This window comes from Erythrolamprus reginae, chromosome 1 (assembly GCF_031021105.1).
Source record: "Erythrolamprus reginae isolate rEryReg1 chromosome 1, rEryReg1.hap1, whole genome shotgun sequence".
Classification (NCBI taxonomy): Eukaryota; Metazoa; Chordata; class Lepidosauria; order Squamata; family Dipsadidae; genus Erythrolamprus; species Erythrolamprus reginae.
Window position 1 is genome coordinate 202,896,772 of NC_091950.1, and position 18,639 is coordinate 202,915,410.

Here is an 18,639-nt window from a genome sequence, read left to right on the forward strand (position 1 = left end):
ATCTATGGGAGGAAATTCTAAAAGCTTTTCCACCTCCTCATCGAAGGTGTAAAATTTCCTCTCCATGGCTGAGGGGCCTTAAGCAGCTGCCGGGTATTGCCAGGGGCGCTTCACGCTTTGGCAGAAAATTTCTGAGGAAGGAATGTGGTCTGACTCGGGTTGAGGCTCCTTAAATAACACCACAGAAGGTTTGGCCTCGCCAGTGGTCTCATCAGGTTTGGTAGGCCCAGGTAAGTCTACTGCCTGCTTGGCTTTATGGAGTAGAACTCTAAAAACTGATGCTTTGAACAACCCCGCAGTAACAGGCTGTTCAGGGGCCGTTTCATCATCAGATAAATCATATTCCTTTTCAATTTCCTCAAAGGGAGATTCTTCAGTCCAAGACCCCAAACCCGAGGGGGGCGGAGCAGGCCACAAGTTCCTAGATTGTAATGGGCGAGTTGGTTGACTATGTTGATTCACCCCAGCTGCCATTCCTTGCGAATAGGTGTTTGTGATAATGTCCTGCAGCATGGGGAACATTTGTTGCCAGGCCTCTGGCTGTACACGAAGCCCTGCCACTGTAGGCGTGAAAGTTGCTGTTGGGCCTTGCATGCTCCTCACTGAGTGAGATGTAGAGCCTGGCCTAGGTACGCTGAGGCCTGGACAAGGAAGAACCTGAGGCATGGATGATGTCTGCCTGTCTGGAGACCAATCCCTCTCAGATAAGGCCTCTGAAGGTCTGGAGATGAACTGAGGAATTGAGGGTTGTCTGACCAAGCCCAAATGCTGCAAGGACAGTGAAGGGATGGGTGGGGGAACATGAAGAGCTGCCTCCAGCTTCTGTTCCAAGGCCTTGATACGCCTTTCTGCCTCTTTAAGGGAAGAAGAGGGGGCGTGAAATGTCTTGGCCTTATTTATTTATTTATTTATTTATTATTTATTAATAGAGTTGAAAGGGACCGTTAGGTCAGCGAGTCCAACCCCCTGCCTGAGCAGGAAACCCTACAGAACCCCAGCCAAATGGAAGTCCAATCTCCTCTTGAAGGTGTCCAGAGTTGGGGAGTTCACCACCTCCCCTGGCAGGCAGTTCCATTGGTTGATCGCTCTGACCGTCAAGAAGTTCTTCCTTATTTCCAGGTTGAATCTCTCCTTGGTCAGCTTCCAACCATTGTTCCTCGTCCGGCCCTCTGGTGCCCTGGGGAATAAAGAGACCCCCTCCTCACCGTGGCAACCCCTCAAGTATCTGTAAACTGCTATCATGTCCCCTCTAGACCTTCTTTTTTCTAGGCTGTCCATGCCCAGTTCTCTCAATCTCTCTTCGTAAGTCTTGGTTTCGAGTCCCCTAATAATTTTGGTTGCTCTTTTTTGCACTTTCTCCAGAGTTTCGATGTCTTTTTTGTAGTGAGGTGACCAAAATTGGATGCAGTACTCCAGGTGGGGTCTGACCAGGGCATAGTACTTCCCTGGTCTTGGAGCGTATTCCTCTGTTGATGTAGCTTAGGATTGAGTTGGCTTTTTTGGCTGCTGCTGCACATTGCTGACTCATGTTTAGTTGATTGTCCAGCAAGACTCCAAGATCTCTTTCGCAGTCACTACTGCTGAGTGGGATATCTCCCAGGCTGTATCTATGTCTAGGGTTCTTTTTGCCGAGGTGGAGGACTCTGCATTTGTCGGTGTTGAACCTCATTTTGTTGGTATGGGCCCACTGTGATAGTCTGTCTAGGTCTTCTTGTACTCTGAGCCTGTCCTCAAGGGTGTTGGCTACCCCCGCCAGCTTGGTGTCATCTGCAAATTTTATTAGTTCCCCTTTTATTCCCTCGTCCAGGTCGTTGATGAAGATGTTAAAGAGTACAGGACCCAGGACAGAGCCCTGTGGTACTCCACTGTCTACTTTTTTCCATGTGGATTTGGTGCCGTTGAGGACAACTCGTTGGGTGCGGTTGGTCAGCCAACTGTTTATCCATCTACATGTGTAGTAGTCTACTCCATTTTTTTCTAGTTTGTGGATTAGGAGATTGTGGTCGACTTTATCGAAAGCCTTACTGAAGTCCAAGCATATGAGGTCCACTGAGTTGCGTTGGTCAACTGACTTGGTTATGGTGTTGAAAAATGATATGAGATTGGTTTGGCATGACTTGTTTCTGATGAATCCGTGCTGGCTATTGGATATGATCTTGTTTGTTTCTAGGAAGTGGGTAAGTTGTTTTTTGATTATTTTCTCCAGTATTTTTCCAGGTATAGAGGTCAGACTGATTGGTCTGTAGTTACCTTGGTCGGTCTTTTTGCCTTTTTTGTGGATGGGGACTACGTCAGCTCGCTTCCAGTCTTCCGGTAGGTCTCCAGTGATCCAGGATATTTGGTAGATGAGGAGGAGTGGTTCCGCTATGGTGTCTGCCAATTCTTTTAGGACTTTGGGGTGAAGTCCGTCTGGCCCTGGTGATTTGTATTTGTTGAGTTCCCTCAGGTAGTCCCTCACTATGCTTTTGTCTATGTTGAGTTTGGTTCTGGGGCAGTTTGTTGCAGTTAAATTGCAGATTGGTTGGAGGGAGGTTCCCTTTTGTGTGAAGACTGATGCAAAGTAGGCGTTGAGTAGCTGTGCTTAGTCATTGCTGTCTATGATTTCTCTACCCTCTTCGGTTTTTAGTGTGACGATTGTTTCTTTGATTTTCTTCTTATTGTTGATGTGTTGGAAGAATCTTTTTTTGTTGTCTTTGACTTCCGCTGCAAGGTGTTGTTCATATTGTGCCTTTGCTGTTTTTTATTTTTTGTTTGCAGGAATTGGCTGTTTGCTGATATTCCGCTTTGGTTATGAGTCCTTCTTTCCATTGTTTGTACTTAGCTTTTTTTCCTTTTATGTCATCTGTGAGGGCTTTGTTTAGCCATGCAGGTTTAGGTTTGGTTTTCCTGTTTTTCCTTTTCATGGAGATTGCGTTGTTTTGGGCGTCTATGATGCTGTTTTTTAGGATCGCCCAGGCTTCCTGAGTGGTTTTTCCTTCTAAGAGTTCGTTCCAGGGGCATTGTTCAAGGTTCGCTCTGAGCTTGTTAAAGTCCGCTTTTCTGAAGTCTGGGACTGTGGTGGTGTTGGGTATAGTAGCTACTGATTGCACTATGTTGAATTTGAGGATGACGTGGTCGCTCTCTCCCAGTTTCCCTTCTTCTTCTGTTCCCTCTATTGTTTCTTCCCTGTTTGTTAGTATTAGGTCTAATATAGCATTCCCACTGGTTCCTGTTTCAACTTTTTGCGTTAGAAAGTTGTCAGCTAGACTGGAAAGAAATTTGGCAGACTTTCCGCTTGGTGCTGAGTTAGTTTTCCAGTTGATGTCTGGGTAGTTGAAGTCCCCCATTATTGTCGTGCTGTGTTTGTTGCATATGTCTGTTAGTTGGCATGTGAAGAGCTCGTCCATTGTGTCTGTTTGATTGGGTGGTCTGTAGTATACTCCAATTGTGGTGTTGCTCTTTTTTTCTTTTATGATTTGTAGGGGGTTATCATCTTTGGTTGGATGTAGTTCTGTGGCAGTGTAGTGGTCTTTGATGTATAGTGCAACACCTCCTCCTTTCTTGTTTGACCTGTTCTTCTTGAAGAGGTTGTAACCCATTATCTGTGTGTTCCAGGCGTGCGTTTCGTCCCACCAGGTTTCTGTGATTCCAATTAGATCGTATTGGCCCTCGTGTATTAATAATTCCAGTTCATCCTGTTTGTTTCCCAAGCTTTGTGCGTTTGTGTACATGCATTTTAGATGTTTGTGTTTGTTTGCAGGTAGAAATTTTTTATTCTCAGGTTTGTTTGTAGGCTTGTCCCGTTCCCCTTCCTTGTTTTGTTCAGTGTTTTGTCGTATAGTTTGGTCACCCTCCCCTCTCAGAGCTAGTTTAAAGCCCTCCTGATGAGTTGGGCTAGTCGGTTGCCTAGGAGGTTCTTCCCTGCTCTAGTGAGGTGTAGCCCGTCGCTTGCTAGAAGCCCTTCTTGGAGATAGTGCAGGCCATGGTCGAGGAAGCCAAAGTTCTTATGGCGACACCATCCTTTAAGCCAGTGATTTATCTGCGGGATTTTGCGTTCTGTGGCGGGGTGTCGTCCTCTAGTGGGGAGGATGGAAGAAAAAACAACCTGAGCACCTGTTTTTCTGATTGTGTTGCCCAAGTGGTCATAGTCTTTCATAATTTGGTTCATGTCTTTCCCTGTGTCGTTGATTCCCGCATGAATCACCAATAGTGGGTAGTAGTCCGTGGGTTTGAGTATTTTGGTGAGGTTTTCAGTTATGTCAGAGATTTTAGCTCCAGGGAGGCAGCACACCTCTCTAGATTGGTTGTCTGGTCTGCAGATGGGAGGCTCAGTTCCCCTGAGGATTGAGTCTCCAATTACCAGTACTCTCCTTTTCTTTTTGGCTGGCTTGGGGTGAGGGAGGTTAGCTTCTGTTGTTGAGGCTTTTGGTGGAGTTGTGTTGTGCTTGGTTCTTGGTGGTTCTTTGTCAGATGTTTGCAGGTTTTCTTGTTCCGAGAGTACTGAATATTTGTTGCTTGTAGGCAGTGGGGTTGGGAGGAGGAGGGTTGGAGTTGGTGGAGGCTTGTTTTTTCGTCTTAGGGTGATGTGTGTCCAGCTATTTACTGCTTCTGGGGCGTGGATTCGGCTTAGCTCCTCTGGGGTGTTGGTTTTGTTGGGAGTCTGATGGATTTTCTCATTGTGGTGTTGGTGCTTCAGGGTTGTTAGGTTTTTCTCTAGGTTTTCGATTTTTTCCTCAAGTAGCTGGATGAGTTTGCATTTGTTGCAGGTAAAGTTTGGGAGGTTTGAGGGGAGGAGTGAGTACATGGAGCACAAACTGCAGCACACCATGGATTCAGTTCCGTCTTCATCTATGCTTGTTCAGGGAGTGACTTCTGTGTGCATGGTTGGTGTATCTTCTCTCTCTCTCTCTGTGTTGTTCTTTATGTGTGTGGTAGGTTGCAGGGTGGGTGCGGGAGAGTGCAGAGGTGACATGTCTGCTCTTGTTGCTGGGTTGGTGATTTCCTCTGCTTCCCTGGTCAGCAAACCCGGTGTTCTTTTGCCTTGCGGTGAGCTTTTAGCTTCTTCCCAGCATGCACCAGGAGTATGCAAATTACCCCCTGAAGCTCAGATTCCTGGGTGGTGAGTTCCTCTGCTTCCCTGGTCAGCAAACCCAGTGTTCTTTTGCCTCGCGGTGAGCTTTTAGCTTCTTCCCAGCATGCACCAGGAGTATGCAAATTACCCCCTGAAGCTCAGATTCCTTATCTTTGGCCTTGGCCTTGACCTTTTCCTTGGAACTTGCAGCAGGAGAAGACACCACCTCCGGAGTGGCGTGATCTTCCATTCTACTCACAGATTTATTGATCAACCAACAGAATAAGCCAGCAACCGTTCTCTCCTCTCATTCGGCTCAAATAGTTGCTGTCAAAATAGGGGCTTGCACAAACGCAGAATAGCCCAACATTCATTCGCGCCCATTTGGGCGGAGAGGAACTTTCCCGCCTTTAAATGACAGCAGTGCAAAGAGACCGCCTAAAAATGGCGTCGCCCTGAGGCGTTAGCCATTCGCCCGCTTTACTTCTCCACAGTGAGAAGGACAAGCCGCTTGCTTCTTCCAGCCCTTGGAATCCGGCTCGCAAGGCAACGCTGACAGGGAGGCAAAAAGTGGCGAAATCAGCGGTGGCGGCGAAATCAGCGGCGGCAGCACGGCCGCCAAACAGCTGAGAGGCGCTGGCAACTTGCCAGCGGCTTCTCGCCACGGTTCTCAGTGCTCATCGAGCCTCCCAGTGGGGGGGACAGACCCCCCCACCTTCGGCTCGCAGCCGGGTATGGCCTCGGAGGCCAGGGCCCCCAGGCTGTGTTGCTCCTCGATCAGCACGGTACCCTCTGAGGGAAGAGGCTCCCGAGATCTCAATGGGGTGGTGCCCGCGGAGGGCAGAGACCCCTCTGAAGAATTTTCATAACCTGTAGCAAAGACAAAAAGAGAAAAAAATTAAACAGATACAATTTATTACTTTAAACACATTTTAAACCATTTAAAACACATTTTAAACTCAGTAGACAAAAACTACAGTCTCTACATTTGGACTGAGTCTTTAAAACTGAGCTCTTGGGGGCTACTAGAGGCGGTGCCTGCTAATTATTTAAATTAACTCAGTCTCTACCAATAGGATTGGATTTTAACCCATGTTGGACTCTCCTTCCAGTAGCACTGGAGAACAGCCATTATTTTTACAATATTTTCTTCTTTATTTTCCTTTATGTTCTGGAACCTCAGAAACAAAGCATTATTTTCAAGTTCCATGCTAAGTAAAGCTTCTTCCATATTTTTAATAGTTGTCAACCTGTTAGTTTCTGTTTCTTGCATTTTTGCCTCCATCTTTTCACTCTTCTCTTCTATTTCTTTTATTTTTTGCTCATTCTTTGATAATGTTAATTGAATAGACTCTATTTTCCCATCCATTTTGACTACTCTATCCTCTACTCTTTTAATATTACCCCTCATATCTTCCATGTTTTCTGTCATCTTTTCGTAATTTTGATTGATTGATTGCTGCATCCTTACCATGGATTGGAATGTAGTCGCTGAAGACATCAACATTTTACTACATTCTAATCCAAAACTGGCAAAAAGCCAGTTTTAAATTAAATATTTTAATTTAAATATAACAAGAATATAACTCCAATTAACCATATACTTCTATTATATTTATTTAAACTATTTCAAAAAAGAGTTGCTATGTGTCAGGTTTGTCTATTAATATCTCTGCCTCTCTAATATTGAATAGTTAATGTAATTAAAAATTAAAGATCTAATAATAATAATAACAAGCAAGCAATCTATCACTATAGTAAGTAATAAAGCAAATCAATCAATGACAGTTCATTTACAAAGCAATGTTAAATAAAGTAGCCAATAAATAGTTAAGTAATTTTGATTAATTAGGTTTGATCAGTACTGTATTTATATTAACTCTATATTTAATAGGGAGTCAATTTTAAATGAATATCAGAAGAGGAAATAGAGAAATAGGAATTAGGATATACCTAGACAGTTTTATATTGATTATTAAATAAGATCAGTTTTGAACTCTTAATGTTATTAATAGAATAGAATAGAATAGAATAGAATAGAATTTTTATTGGCCAAGTGTGATTGGACACACAAGGAATTTGTCTTGATGCATATGCTCTCAACGTACATAAAATAAAATATACATTTGTTAAGAATCATGTGATACAACACTTAATGATTGTCACAGGGGTCAAATAAGCAATGAAGAAGCAATATTAATAAAAATCTTAGGATATACGCAACAAGTTACAGTCATACAGTCAACATGGGAGGAAATGGGTGATAGGAATAATGAGAAAAACTAGTAGAATAGAATAGAGTAGAATAGTAGAATAGAAGTTATAGTCATACAGTCAACATGGGAGGAAATGGGTGATAGGAATAATGAGAAAAACTAGTAGAATAGAAGTGCAGATTTAGTAGAAAGTCTGACAGTTTTGAGGGAATTATTTGCTTAGTAGAGTGATGGCGTTCGGGAAAAAACTGTTCTTGTGTCTAGTTGTCTTGGTGTGCAGTACTCTGTAGCGACATTTTGAGGGTAGGAGTTGAAACAATTTGTGTCCAGGATGCGAGGGGTCAGTAAATATTTTACCCGCCCTCTTTTTGGCTCGTGCAGTATACAGGTCCTCAATGGAAGGCAGATTGGCAGCAATTGTTTTTTCTGCAATTCTGATTATCCTCTGAAGTCTGTGTCGGTCCTGTTGGGTTGCAGCACCAAACCAGACAGTTATAGAGGTGCAGATGACAGACTCAATGATTCCTCTGTAGAACTGAATCAGCAGGTCCTTGGGCAGTTTGAGCTTCCTGAGCTGGCGCAGAAAGAACATTCTTTGTTGTGCTTTTTTGATGATGTTTTTGATGTTAGGTGACCATTTTAGGTCTTGAGATATGATAGAACCTAGAAATTTGAAGGTCTCTACTGTTGATACTGTGTTGTCTAGTATTGTGAGAGGTGGAAGGGTGGAAGGGTTTCTCTTAAAGTCTACCACCATTTCTACGGTTTTGAGTGTGTTCAGTTCTAGATTGTTCTGGTCACACCACAAGGATAGTTGTTCAACTTCCCGTCTGTATGCGGATTCATCATTGTCTCGAATGAGTCCGATCACTGTTGTATCATCTGCAAACTTCAGTAGTTTAACAGATGGATCGTATGAGATGCAGTCATTAGTGTATAGAGAGAAGAGAAGTGGTGAGAGTACACAGCCTTGGGGGGCACCTGTGCTAATTGTACATATATCTGATGTGATTTTTCCTAGCTTCACCTGCTGCTTCCTGTCTGTTAGGAAGCTTGTGATCCACTTACAAGTGTGTTCAGGTACCGCTAGCTGATTTAGTTTGGTTAAGAGAATGTCCGGTACGATGGTATTGAATGCTGAACTGAAGTCCACAAAGAGGACCCTGGCGTAGGTCATTGGAGATTCAAGATGTTAAGTTAAGAAGTTAACTTAAGTTAAGTTAAGTTAGTTAAGAACCCAATTGTCTTCTAATTAATGTATCAGTCTGACCCAATCCTAAATTAATTCAACAATGTTCCTTATTGGTCATCAAGTTGCTTATAGTTCTAATCCGTTTATATCCAAATTAATAAACCCGCTGAGCTGGTGATACTCCCTTTATTTTCAGCGTGGGGCTTCCGGTTTGCCTAGTCACCTCTAAGTCTTCTGTTCTTTCAACTTGCACAAAACTTCATATACATTCAAAAAAACCACCGTGCCCTTTGCTATTCAAACAGCTCATCCGGAATGATTCCCAAGTAGGTCTAAATCTGGTATTAGGAGGAGGGAGTCTGTGGCTGGTTTCCTATCTCCGATTTCCGATCTCCAATCACCCATCCGCCACTTCAACTCTTTCTCCTTGCCCATCTTTCAAGTCCTCACTGTTCCTGATGAAATGCAATGACTGCTGCCTTGCCCCGATCAAATCAAATACAATCAAATCAATCCAACCAGACAGCATCAAGGGCTCCTCTCTCCAAGTCATTCTACTATTACCACCTCTTACTCCGAACCTTTCCACAAATCCGCAATCCACATCGTTTTAGTCCCTTATTTGGCTTATTTTGGCTGTTATTTCTTGCTTCCCTTTTAAGTGTCAGGCAGCTGCATCAGCTGTGGTCCTGAGGGTATTTCTCGCTTTCTGGGGGATCACCACAGATACACGGGAAGTTCCTCTTTAAGTTGTGGAGGCTCTCCAAGCTGCAACCAAAAAAGCTCAAAAGCAGAGAACAGCCCTGGAGTTCACTGGAGGCTGCCCTGCCATGATGCGATGTCAAGTTGGAAGTAAAAAAAAAAATCAGGACTTTTAAAAAATGCTGCGGGATGTGGGACAAATTGTTAAAAATTGGGACTGTCCTGCCCAAAAGTGGGACATCTGGTCACCTTACCTAAAGGATCAGAGTAGAGGAATTAGAGGGCAAATATAATTTTAAAATTATGTGCTATTCTGGACACTGTCTCTCAAGTCTAGATTCCAATTTTGGAAATAAAAATGTCAAGGCTGTTCTGCATTCTCACCTATTACTTTGTCTTCTAGTTTCCATTACTGATTTTGCGATGGAAAACAATTTGTTGACAAAATTAAGAGAAAACATGAAAGGTCTCCAAAAGGAGATAAGAGAAAACATTTGTTCATACTCTGTCACAGTAAATGTATGATGGAACATATAGAAATTTTAGGCAGGTAGCTAGGTAGCTAGGTAGGGATAGATAGATAGTATATATATATAGAGAGAGACAGACAGACAGACAGTCAATCAGACAGACAGATAGATAGAAAGAACAGTAGTAGGTAGTTGGAGAAACACAGATAGACAGACAGACAGAATATGAATTGTGATTTCTGTTTATCCTCAGTTGACCGTTTAGGTTTTTGTTTTGACCTTTGAAATACATAGTTAGCTTGCATTAGCAACCCAAGAAAGCCAGTTTGGTATCGTGGTTAAGGCATCACTCTGCGCACCCAGAGACCGACATTCCTTGCCCCACTTTAGGCACAAAGCCAAGTGGGTGACCCTGACCCAGTCACCTTTTCTTACCCCTAGAAAGGAGGCAACACCAAACCACTTCTGAAAAATCTTGTTAGGAAAACAGCAGGAACTCATCCAACCGAGAAGAAACTGGACTTTCCTTTTTGTTTGTTTGGGGGTTTTTTTTGAAAAATTTTAGACCGTAATCCAAGAAGTTTCTTCAGTTTTGGAAGAATAGTAAAATGTTATTTTTTTCAGTAGTGTGAATTTCCAGGCATGTGTCAAAGATTAGATGGCAGAGATATAGTTGGTACCCCAGATTTGAAGAGGAAACAATGTTTAATATCATTTAGAATTGTTGATAGAAAAATTAGTGTCTTTAATCACTGTCAGTTTGCTTTTAAAAAATAGGGTATTTTGCATCCGGAAGAAGAAAGTTCGAGACTTCCTCTTCTGGCACAAAGACATGCTGAGGTATATAATGTGTAGCTCACCTTAGAATATAATTATGAGAAAAATGAAAATAAATGATTTTTTCACAATTGGTAATGGTTAATAATGCATGTGCAGCATATTTTATGTAGTATATATGTTCGCTGTATATTTCTATTGCATATATGAAATCCATACACACATCTATACAGACTAGTTTATTTGTAATTTCTGTAAAAGAATGGCAATTATCAGAGCTGATGCTAATTCTTGGTCGGTTCCTTCTTTGCTACATTAGCTAGTTTCTTTGGCCACATACAAAACCAATAGTAGTGAAATAAAATTTAGATGATTCACAATTGTTTTGAACCACTGTGTTTTACATTTCCTAAAGAAATTAACTAAGACTACTTTTTTTTCTAGCCCAGCATAAAGTTGCGTTCCCATCAGGTAAGCAATCTAGTACATAAGGAACCTGTTGAGTGTGCATGACCGAGACATAGTTCATATCATAAAAAGAGGGGGGAAAGCCCAGTGTGACTGATTGGGTAGTGAGGGGTAGCAAGTGGGCTGCTACGGAAATATATTCCTGACTTATGATCTATTTTGGCTTCTCTAGATTGTTCAGACAAAAGCGGAAAGAGCAGATGCTGATTTGAAGAGATTGAGGGAGCAGAGTTATATGTAAGTCTTCACATAGTTCATCAAATCTTTGCACAATCCTCTTAAGTTCACCCTGTCTGTATGACATTCATAATTTCCTAAGGTATTTTTAATGTGTATTTAATAAAAATTGAATAAAAAGGTTGATAATTCAAGTTAAAAAAAAACCTGGGGGCTAATTTCTCTCTGGTCTTCATTATTTGCAGGAACACAATGGAAATTTCTAAACTCCTGAATGAAAAACAAGAAGAAGAAAAAAAAATTAACGAACTTGTAAAGGAAAATAAGCAACTTTGCAAATAAAAAAAATGAAATTTCTGAAGAGTTTGAAGAAAAGTTGAGGAGGTGAGAAAATTTTTGATAGCAACCCTGACTTTCTCGTCGTTTCTTCAATATTTCAATTAGTTTTTATTTTAAACAAATTTTACAATTTGAATAAAAAAAACTAAGGGGGCTAACTTCACTCTGCTCTTGATATTTTACAGGAAAATTAGTTCAGATAAACAAGAGGAGATTGAAAAAATTACAAAACAAAATGAAAGTCTCAGCTCAAAAATTAAAAAATATGCCATCGAGAAAGTAGAGCTCCTCCACGAAAATAATGAATTAAAAGAAGAACTGTATAGGTGAGAAATTTATATTTTTATTTTATTTATTTTATTTATTGGATTTATATGCCGCCCTTCTCCAAGGACTCGAGGTGGCTTAGAACATATAAAAACAAATACAATACAAATACAATAGCAAATCCAATTAAATTAAAACTATAGAGACAATCTAAAAACCCCAATTATGTTAAAAATCAGTCATACCCATTCAAACAACAGCCATACAAACATTTGGTCGGCCAGGGGGACTGAGATCTAACTGCCCCAAGCCTGGTGGCATAAATGAAGTGGGGGGGGGCAGAGCGAATCTCCAGGGGGAGCTGATTCAGAAGCCTCCACAGAAAAGGCTCTTCACCTACGCACCACCAAACGACATTGTCTAGTTGATGGGACCTGGAGAAGGCCAACTCTGTGGGACCTCACCAATTGCTGGGATTGATGCGGCAGAAGGTGGTCCCACAAGTACCGCCAAGTACCGATGCCATGTATGGCTTTATAGGTCATTACCAACACTTTGAATTGTGTCCAGAAACCAATCACAAACCAATGCAATCCACGTAGTGTTGGAGAAAGATGGGCATGTCTAGGAATGCCCATGACCATTTGCACGGCCACATTTTGCACAATTTTAATTTTCCAAACACTCTTCAAAGGTAGCCCCATGTAGAGAGCATTGCAGTAGTTGAATCTCAAGGTGATAAAGGCATGAGCGACTGTGAGCATGAGCGACTGTGACTGTGCCACAGCTGAAAGATGATGGTTCCTTCCCCCCAGAGTAATGGACCAGCAGATGGAAGTGTTCTCTGAAAGCCCCCTGGGTCCATCGCAACTGGGAAGGAATCACCTAATCAGTTCCATCTCCCTGCAGAGGAGGATTGAAGCCTTTAAATCAAGCCGTAGCAGAAAATGATCTGACTATGACAAAGGCAACATATTTAAGACCCTTAATTTCAGATCATTGCTCAACTGCTCTGTGGGGAATACCATGTCAGGAGCATGCCCCCCTCATGAGTTGCACCCTAAATTACTTCGGTCAGGTCCATGGTTGCCATGGTAGCCATAAACTCCTGCACCAATCCAGAGGATTCTCTGAGCAACAGGTTAATGTCCACCAAGACAATAAGCTTGGGGAACTCCACTGCCAAGCCCAGCTACCTCCTCGAGTAGCGCAGGTAGGGCTGTTGACACGCAGCTGGGAGGCAGGTACATGAGCAACAAGCCCACCTGAACCCCTAGGTCCAACTTCACAAAGAGGGACTCACAACCCGTAATCTCAGGAACAGCGAGCCTGCATAGGCTGAAGGTCTTTTTCGCTATAATAGCCACTCATCCCACCTTCCCTGGGGTCGTGGCTGGTGCCACACCTGCAACCTAGCTGGGCACATTTCAGAGAGAGGGACTCTTCCTTCTGGGCCCAGCCAGATCTCAGTAACACATGTCAGGTCAGCCTCCTCATCTAGGAGTAAATCCTGGATGAGGGGAGCTTTATTTACAACTGACCTGGCATTGAATATCAACAGCCTGAGCCTAATGTCCGAGATTCGCTTGTCGCCAGTACCCCGAGCTAAGCTCATGGGGCCGGAACAAGGGATCGCTTTCAAGCAGCGAGCTCTTGTTCCCCGAGAGCAGCCTACCCCATGTCTCCCAACATATCTGCCTCTCCCCAGCAAAACCGGGATATTCCGGCCCTGTGCCACCCTAGATATGGGCTCCTCCACTCCTCCCGCCTCTATATTGCAAGAGGGCTAATATCTCTCTGGTCCTTATATTTTACAGGAAAACAGCAGTAATGGAAGAAATTACAATAGAAAAAGTACAAATGAAAATTGAAATGGAAAAAATCACATTCCAAAAAATGGATACAATTGATAAAAATGAGGAGCTCTGCCGAGAACATTACAAATTGCAGTGGAGGTGAGAAATTTTTAGATAGCCACCAGAAACTACAGAGGAAAGGCTTATGATCTATTTTGGCTTCTCTAGATTGTTCAGACAAAAGCGCAAAGATCAGATGCTGATTTGAAGAGAGTGAGGGAGCAGAGATATATGTAAGTCTTCACATAGTTCATCAAATCTTTGCACAATCCTCTTAAGTTCACCCTGTCTGTATGACATTCATAATTTCATAAGGTATTTTTAATGTGTATTTAATAAAAATTGAATAAAAAGGTTGATAATTCAAGTTAAAAAAAACCCTGGGGGCTAATTTTTTTCTGGTCTTCATTATTTGCAGGAAAACAAAGGACATTTCTAAACTGCTGACTGAAAAAAATGAATTAGAAATAAAAATTAATGAACTTCTTAAGGAAAATAAGAAACTTTGCCAAGAAAAAAATGAAATTTGTGAAGAGAAAGAAGACGAGATTCAAAAAATAATAAAAGAAAATGAAAGTCTCAGCACAAAAATTAAAAAAGATGCCATCAAGAAAGTAGAGCTCCTCCAAGAAATTAATGAGTTGAAAGAAGAACTGCATAGGTGAGAAATGTTTATTTTTATTTTATTTATTTTATTTATTGGATTTATATGCCGCCCCTCTCTAAGGACTCGGGGTGGCTTACAACATATAAAAACATATACAATACAAATACAATAGCAAATCCAATTAAATTAAAACTATAGAGACAATCTAAAACCCTCAATTATATTAAAAATCAGTCATACCCATTCAAACAACAGCCATACAAACATTTGGTCGGCCAGGGGGACTGAGATCTAACTGCCCCAAGCCTGGTGGCATAAATGAAGGGGGGGGGCAGAGCGAATCTGAGAAATTGGTGAGAAATTCTTAGATAGCCACCAGAAACTACAGAAGAAAGGCTCGTAAGTCTTCACATAGTTCATCAAATCTTTGCACAATCCTATTAAGTTCACCCTGTCTGTATGACATTCATAATTTCATAAGGTATTTTTAATGTGTATTTAATAAAAATTGAATAAAAAGGTTGATAATTCAAGTTAAAAAAAACCCTGGGGCTAATTTCTCTCTGGTTTTCATTATTTGCAGGAAGACAATGGAAATTTCAAAACTCCTGAATGAAAAACAAGAATTAGAAATAAAAATTAACGAACTTGTAAAGGAAAATAAGCAACTTTGCAAAGAAAAAAATGAAATTTCTGAGAAGATTGAAGAACAGTTGAGGAGGTGTTTTTGTATGCGTTGAGGAATGTAGACGCTCCGCTGAACGCTGAACGCTCCTCAAATGAAAAAAATAAACATTGGATTTTAAACCCCATTGAACCTCTTGGAGTCTCAAATAAACTGGACTAAGTAAAAAGCTAAAACTTTGGAACCTGGAAATACCTTGGGCTTATCGGGGGAGAGTAGAAACAACGGGAAAACAGCCTGCTTTCCATTCGGAACTGTGAGTAAACAATAAGTTAATTGGGGGAGCGAAATGGCGGAGGCAGTTGGGGCAGAACTGACAGAGAGAATGGACGCTTTGATTAAAACTTTTGTTATGGTCGGTCAGCAGCTAAAAGAAATGCAAGATGTGGTGGCTAAGACTGAGACCGAGCTGCAAAAAGTGAAAATAGAACAGCAAGAAGTGAAAATAGAACAGCAAGCCCAGGGTATTAGGGTTTTAAAGATAGAAGAAGGAAGGGAACAGGACCGCCAACGTATAAATATGCTGGAAGACAGATTAAGAAGAGCAAAGTTACGTCTGAGAGGATTTAAAGCAGATTTTGCCGATGGCAGAAATATGATCCAAAATATTCAGCAATGGTATAAGGAGTATAAGATTGAAATTCAGGATCATCAAATAGAACGTGCACATTGGGTTTTCGGAGCGCGAAGAGACGGGAATCAACGAGACATCGTAATTAAATTCCTCTCAGAAAAAGCAGCTGAAACAGTCTACAAAGGATAATTACTAACCTTACTTTTAAAGGAGCCTCGATCCGGGTTTTGAAGGATTTGTCGGTGCAAATTTTGCAAGCTAGGAGCCAGATTTTCTAATGACATTAATTAAAATGATGCATTTTGGAGATAAATTTAATAATTTTATAGAAACTATATATTCAGGCCAACAGCTAATATAATAATAAATGGAGATAAGACAGATATAATTAATATTGAAAAAGGAGTTAGACAAGGTTGTCCAATCTCTCCGCTACTATATATTTTGTACATTGAAATCTTATTGAACTTTATGACAACAAATCCAGATATTAGAGGTTTGAAAATTAAGGAGCAACATTATAAGACACAAGCCTTTGCCGATGACCTAGTCTATATCATACCATTAAATTCGGGATTGGAATTGTTAAGGGAAATGGAAAAATTTGGAAAAGTAGCGAGGCTCAAAATCAACAAGGATAAAACAAAGATGTTAACTAAAAACTTGTCCAAGAAACATATAGAGGAATTAGAGGAAAGAATAGAAATTAAATCAGTTTAAAAAGTTAAGTATCTGGGGATTTGGCTTACAGCCAAATGTACTTCGATAAAAAAAGACAACTACCCAAAATTTTTAAAGGATATCCAGAAAGATTTAACGAAATGTTCTAAATTACAAATATCCCTGTTAGGGATCTCAGTAATTAAGATGAATGTACTTCCAAAGGTACTTTACCTATCTTCCTTGATGACTTCAACCCACCTCACATTTCCCAGGAAAAAAAAACAAGGAATATAAAATCTTACTGGAGAAGATTTGTCCAATGTCAGCTAAGTTATGGCATGCGCTGCACTCTTTTGGACTACTTTCAACGGATCTTCACTGTTGATCATTTTGTTTGCTTGGAATCAAATCAGCTGTATGTATAAATTGATACAGAGAAACATGTGTATCTGGCATTGAAAAGCCAAATTGAAAGCTGGACATTTTGAAGGTGAAAAGGAATCAACCAAAATCAGGATTGCTTCCCTGACTGCAACATTGCTAGCATAACAGTACAGCCTTTGTGGAAGGGAAGTGCTGCCTTATGAGGAGAGTTCTCAGACTTCCATGGCCATCTCACAGTTATAAGCCGTGGTCTGGTCTTGCCATGACCCTGGAATTTGGGTGCCAAACTTTAATTAAAAAGTTGAAATTGGATTTCAACTGGATTTCAATTGAAGGGCCATGAAATTGCCCTTTCAGCTCTGAGCTTTGCAGTTGAAATCCAATTTCAACTTTTTAATTAAAGTTTGGCAGCCAAATTCCAGGGTCATGGCAAGACCAGACCACGGCTTATCCAGGGCCACAGAATATCTCTGTTGCTTGAACTGGAGTTCCCAGCAACTATAGAATGATCTTTGGACTTGATATTTCCTCCATTTAATTTGCCTCCTACAGGTACTTAATAAAGCTTGAAATCTCCTTATGAACTGGTGTGTTTGTTTGGTTTCGATTCTCAAAAAGCCATTTATTTGGCAGCTGGCCATTGCCTGACACTTGCACACACATACACACACACACACATACACACACACACCCACCACAGAAACATATCAGATTTATTTACTTTGAATAACAAGGTAAATTTACAAGTCTTCAGAGAGGGGTGGCATACAAATCTAATAAAATAATAATAATAATAATAATAATAATAATAATAATAATAATAATAATAATAATAATAATACAAACAAACCAAGGAGCCACCCACACACATTTATTGTTCAGAAGCAATTGTGCCAAGAGAACAAGATCACTGGTAAACCAGGCTGTCACCAGAAATCCATTGTATCCGTAAGGTACCTGGGATGGACCACCAAAATGGATCTGGCCTTGCATAGGCAGTCCAAAGCAGGCTGCAGCACTACCAAACCATCAAGCCACACTGTGCCAAGGATAGGAAGCTTTGCTTGCTTTCCTACGCAGTAACCTCCCCGGCTGAGCAAAGATGCTGGAGAGGAGCACAAGCCCCTTGCCACTTTGTCTGAAAGGGAAGAAGCCATGCTCTGCTCACCCCTCCTGAAATGGAGCACATCATCTCCATGCCAGGAGAAGCCTTCCTCCCAAGTCATTTTTCTAGAAAGCAGAATTCTGGGCTGGCTCCTGGTTCTACAGCCATGACAGCTAGTATTTGGGCACCAGCAAAGAAAGCCTTCCGTTCCTTTCATTCTAGGTTAAGCTGAAAGAAAAGAGCCCATAAGGGACCACATAACGCTATACTACACCTGCCAAATGACCTCACCTAATGGTCTCATCTACTTTTAGTATTAAAAGGAGCAGGAACAAACCCTGATCACTCAGACCATGCTATTCATGTGTTCACACAGTGCTTGGAAGCTTTGAATTTTGGATGAGGAGAATTTTGTGGGCGTGGCTTAATTTGTAGAAGTTGCTTGTCGGTCATATAACTGGGTGGGAGCGGCTTTGTGGTCATGTGACTGAGGTGGGATGGTTTGGTGATTATTTGACTGGGTGGTCATGTGACTGGGTCAGGGTGGCCAACTTGACATCACTAACATCAAGGGTTAGTTAGGGTTAGGGTGTCTGACCTCTCCTCGCCTCAATTTCCCTATTTACTATTACTCAGCATGCAAACTATGTTATTTAATCCTATGTATATATGCCATATGTAGACTTACATATTACATACAGGCACACAAAAATATACATTATCTACTATGTGTACTGTATGTGCATGAACACGCGCGCGCACACACACAAACACACCTCTTCTGAAACTATACATATTCAATCTCACTTATTGCGTTTGGAAAAAACATACCCAGAGTTCACGCTCTGCCACACATTTAACTCTGACTTCTGTACATTAAAACATTCCACATGCCTTCAGATTTACTTCCCTAGTTTGCACATCACTATTAGAGCCAAGAGATGTCATGGATTGAATAAAATGTGGCAAAACTCACTTAACAACGCTCAATTGGGCTCAATTGTGGTCATAAGTTAAGGGCTATCTCTGCCTTCCTCTGCATGGCAGCCTTGTCCTAGTAAACTCCTTCTTCTTTCTGGCAATTGTTCTCTCTGTTAGAGGCACCAA